We start from the raw sequence: 5,736 nt of genomic DNA, 5'->3' as shown, positions 1-5,736 counted from the left end.
CTTCAAGGCTAGACTTGTTGCAAAGGGTTACACCTAAGTGGAGGGAGTTGACTATGAGGAGACTTTCTCACCTGTTGCCATGTTGAAGTCTATCCGAATCTTCCTGTCCATTGTCGCATTTTATGATTATGAGATATGGTAAATGGACGTCAAGACTGCCTTTCTGAATGGTAATCTTAAGGAGACCATTTATATGGTGTAGCCGGAGGGATTTATAGCCGAAGGTCAAGAATAAAAGGTTTGCAATCTGAATCGGTCTATTTATAGGCTGAAACAGTCATCTTGATCTTGGAACATTCAGTTTGATTCTGTGATCAAATCATACGGCTTTGAGCAAAATGTTGATGAGCGTTGTGTCTACAAGAAAATCATCAACAGTTCAATAGTTTTCCTAATGTTATATGTAGACGATATCCTACTCATTGGGAATGATGTTTGGACTACTGACTGCAGTTAAGAACTAGCTAGCAACCCAATTCTAAATGAAAGATTTGGGAGAGGCTTAGTTTGTTTTTGGTATTCAGATTTTTCGGGATCGAAAGAACAAAGTGCTAGCGCTATCTCAAGCATCATACATTGACAAAATGTTGCTTAAGTACTTGATGTAGAACTCCAAATGGGGCCTACTGCCTTTCAGGCATGGAGTTCTATATGTCCTAAGACGCCTAAAAAAGTTGAGGAGATGAGACGAGTCCTATGTGTATCTACTGTTGGTAATTTGATATATGTGATGCTCTGTACTAGACTAGAAATATACTATGCTGTGAGGATAGTCAGTAGGTATCAGTTTAATCTAGGACAGGGTCACTAGACCGCAGTCAAGAATATCCTTAAGTATCTTCGGAGAACGAGGGACTGCATGCTCGTGTATGGAACTAAGGATTTTATCCATACTGGATACGCGGACTCTGACTTTCAAACTGATAAGGATTCTCGGAAATCCACTTCAAGGTCAGTATTTACTCTTAATGGAGGAGCAATAGTGTGGCAAAGCACTAAGTAGGGGTGCATCGCCTACTCCACGATGGAGGCCCAATACGTAGTGGCTTGTGAAGCTGCTAAGGAGGCCTTTTGGCTCAGAAAGTTTTTGACTGATCTGGAAGTTGTTCCAGACATGTCTAGGCCTATTACCCTCTATTGTGGACAATAGTGGTGCTATGGTAAACTTCAAGGAGCCTAAGAGTCACAAGCGCGGCAAACGGAAGTATCATCTTATCCACGAGATAGTGCATCGAGGGGACGTGATAGTCACGTAGATCGCTTCAGGCACAACATTACTGACCCGTTTATGAAGGCTTTCACAGTGACAGTTTTTTAGGGTCACCTTCAGAGCATGGGTCTACGGGACCGCCCACGGCTGGACTAGAGCAAGTGGGAGATTTTTTTACTGGGCCTTAGTGCCCTAATTTATTGTTTTGTACTAGTTGTTTTGTACACCCCACTCGCTTTAGGACAAGTGGGTGTGATGTTGGGGTTGATGCCCTAAACTCTTGTTGGATTCTGTAGTTTGTAAATACTGTATTGAACAAACACTTGTGATGTAATAATATATGATATTTGCTTCACTATTGTCCATGAAACATATGAGATGTTTTATTTGCTTTACTACAAACCAATAAACTAAAATCCCTAGTTATCGTTCTAACTTAAGCATGTATGTGGAGACATACAGGTGGATCATGCCTTAAGTGATAACCAAAATGGTATGTAGTATATGGATATAGGAATGAAACCTTATCCTGGTGACGTTACGGATACGGTCTGCTTTGTAGAACAATTACAAGTGTTGTGACTTGCTACAGATGATTTGATCCTAATCATTTATGTGGAGACATGTGAGTAGGGGCGTCCTATACAAAGGAGTTTGTATTAAGACCAGACCATGAAATGTTTATAGTCTTGTTAATAACGTTGTTCATGATAGAGACTTCACTTCACTAGGATGACCATAGCGTGTAAACATGACCTTAATCCTGAGTGAGTTGGGAACTCCTGCCTTTGAGGGTAGTTCTTTGATTTGTATGGGTGCGAATGGCCAGATTGCCGACTCAAACCTATCACTTTGGGGATTTGTCTGATTTGGGAGCTGGGAACTCAGCTACACAAGATGGAATTCATGCCTTCCCTGAAGCAAAGGTAAGTAGATGGATTGCTCCCTTAAGGGCTGATTCTGGGGCTTGAACAATGTGGCGCCACAGACTTTCTCATGGTCCGAGTTTATTTTATATTGTACACGTTTTTATATTGTATTGTACATTAGTCTCCCGAGGCATTAGGACAACTGGGAGATTGTTGGGATTGGTGTCTTAATTCTCCCGGAGTCTCGTTGTTTGTAATATATACACATTGTTTATGAATAAAATAAGAGTTATTTCATTTTGGCATTTTCTCATATACAATAAACAAAGCTCTATGGTTATTATATGTAAACTTAAGAATGTATATGAGATATACAAGTGGATCATGCCTTAAGTGATAACCTAAATAGGTTTGTAGTATAAGGATTAAGGTGGGATACCTGATCCTGGTGACACTATAGATACTGCCCGCTTTGTAGAGGTTTGCAATTGTTGTAAACCACTACAGATGGTAGATTCTGACCATTCATGTAGAGACATGTGAGCGGGGGTGTCTTATACAAAGAGTTTGTACAAGACTGGACCACGAGATGATTCGTGTCTATATATAATGTTGTTGATACTAGAGACTTACATCTCACCTAAACGACCATAGGTGACATGACCTCAATCTTGAGTGTTTTCAGAACTCTTGCCTTTGAGGGCGGTCCTTTGATTATTATGGGTGAGAGTGGCTAGATTGTCAACTCAACATGCCTACCTTTTTTGGGACTTGTCTGATTTGGGAGCTGGGAACTTAGTTACACAAGATGGAATTCACTTCTTCCCCGAAGCAAAGGTAAGTAGATAGATTGCTCCCTTAAGAGATGATTCGGGGGCTTGAACATAATGGCCACAGCTTCTCTTTGGACGAAAGGACTCAATCATAGTAGAACTATGACTTATGTTCATTAGAGGGATTCGTGGTATTTAAAGAGTTAGATGTAACTACAGGGGCATAATGGTTATTGGCCAAGCTGTACTTACGAGCGATCTATGAAGGGTTATCGTACTGTTGATTGGTTAAGATGGACACATAATATATATGTAGAAAGGAAAGTTCAGCTGTTGGTCTTTAGTGGAGTGTCTGGCAGTTAACGGATGGTAGATCCCATGACTAAAGAGTTTAGTTAGTTATTCACGTACCATTGAAGCTTCGAGCTACAGGTTCATAAGGTCCCCTTGGTACCTCAATGGATTCAAGTTGAGAATTAGTTCTTTGTGTTGATTTGAAATGTTTAAATTGATAAGAGGTATTTCAATTATATATGATATGATCGGTATGGTGTATGAGATACATCTAATGGAGGATTAATGTAAATGAGATTTACATTAAGGACCATGAAATAGAAAAAGAGCTATGGTTTATATGTTTCATGAGAAGAAATATTAAAACTATAGGTTATATGTATATATGGTAGGTTGGTTATCATGTATATTTATAATAATATTAATTATTGGATAATTATCTCTTTTTCTCTAATAACCAATTGAGTGGGAGGTTATTGGTGGTTTCATGGTAACCATGAGATAAAAGGAAAAATGTTATCTTAATTTTAGAAGTGGTTGAAAAGTTTCCACTCTCGAGAATTACTCACGTAAAGGTTGTCAAGTAAATCAAATTTACTAAACGACAGCTTGGAGAGACTAGACGATTGTGGAGTATTTCTATACGATAGACACTTAGCTGGCCGATGAGCTAAACGATCGTGCAACTTTAGCTAAACGATCGCATAGCTTTTGTTAAACGATTGGGTATCATCTATACGATAGACACTGTCATCTCCCACTTGCTCAATCGTTTACACGATTTTTCTTCCTCCGGTCTCTGCCTCTAACCAAGTCCACATAGAGCCCACACTTTGGATTCTCACACCGAGAATACCAAGGTAGCTTTTGTGGTGGTGTCATACTCAACTCAACACTAGTCGAGGTTCTGTGGAGGCCATTCATAGAATTCATTGTGTTCGTGACCTTGGTGATCGCTGTGTTCGTGGTCATGTTGATCGTGCAGTGTAACGGTCGAGTGGACGAGTGTTCGTTATTGCAGTCTTGGAGTTTGTTCGAGCGTTCGTGATCAAGGGTGTTGAATATGAGTCTTCAAAGGTTTGTGAATTCTTCCTTTGATCGTTTAGTAAAGCATGCTTTAATTTTGCTTCATGCATAACCATATGTTTCCGTTTGTGAACTGTAATTGTTAATGTTCGAATACGATTGAATATTGGAACTATACTTCCGTTGCCCATGGAAATCTTCATGTATGATTTCCTTTAATCCACACATAGTAGGACTATGTTGTATTGTTCATTTGAGGGATCAGTGGTACTTAAGGAATTAGATGTAAGTACAGGGAAAAACGGTAAATTGGCCCAGCTGTGAAAGGTTATTATACTGTTAATTGGTTATATCCGATGGACACAAAAATATATATGTGGTGAGAAGAATGCAGTTGTTGGTCTTTAGTAGAATGTCTGTCAGTTAACGGATGGTGGATCTCGTGGCTAAAGAGTTTAGTCAGCTATTCACGTACCATTGGAGCTTCAAGCCACAGGTCCATAAAGTCCCCTTGGTAGCTCAATAGATTCAAGTTGAGAATAAGTTTTTGGGTCAGTTTGAAATATTCAAATTGATAAGAGGGAGTTTGATTATATATGATATGATTAAACTGGTCAATTATATATGATATAGTTTACATGATGTATGACATACATTAATTGGAGGAAAATTATATAAATATGATTTATTTCTAGTGGAGGAGAAAATGACTATGGTTTATATGTTGCAGCATATGATGTGATATTAAAACTATAGGTTATAAATATAATATGATTATATTTATTTATAATTAAACAATTATGAGATAACTGTTGGTGGTTTTTCTCCATAACCGTATGACATAGTGGGAGGTTGCATTCAGTTTTTGAAAATGAAGGATAAAATGAAAATAGTTTTCATTTTGCAATGAGATCGGATAATCGCTTCAGGATTCATACACTGTCCATCGTCTAGCTAATGAAAGCATACACGATAGCTTAAGTTTTCCTAAACGATCGTGTACACACGCATATTTCTTAAACGATCTTATAACTTTTTTTTTCTAAACGATCATGCACGAGAGAGAGTTTTCCTAAACGATTGTTTAAACGATCAGCCCGTTTATTAAACGATCGTGCATCTGTTTCTAAACGATTAAGCATCTGTCTATACGATAGACTTTAAACCTTTCTCACTTGCTTGGTCATTGTGTGCGATCATTCTTTCTTCCTTCCCTCCACGAAATCCAACAGAGCCCACACCTCTTGGATTATCACTCTGAGAATACCGAGGTTACTGAGTGGTGGTGTCTTCCTTGCTGCCTGTCCATGTAGAAGACCGTGCGGTGGTGAGCAACAGCGAGATTTGGTGGACAACTGACTTGACGATCACAACAACAACGACAGTTGCTGATTGTTAGAAGAGTTCTTCAAGAGGTATGTCTCATGTTCCTTTGTTGTTTGTTATTAAAAGCATGCCGTAATTTGTTAGTAGATGCACAACTTATTGTATGTTTGTGAATGCGGTATTTCTGTCACAATGAATTTGGAACAATCTTACTTCCGCTCATAAGTATTCTTTGATA

The sequence above is a fragment of the Benincasa hispida genome, chromosome 3, assembly GCF_009727055.1.
Source record: "Benincasa hispida cultivar B227 chromosome 3, ASM972705v1, whole genome shotgun sequence".
Lineage (NCBI taxonomy): Eukaryota > Viridiplantae > Streptophyta > Magnoliopsida > Cucurbitales > Cucurbitaceae > Benincasa > Benincasa hispida.
This window is presented reverse-complemented; position numbering follows the sequence as displayed.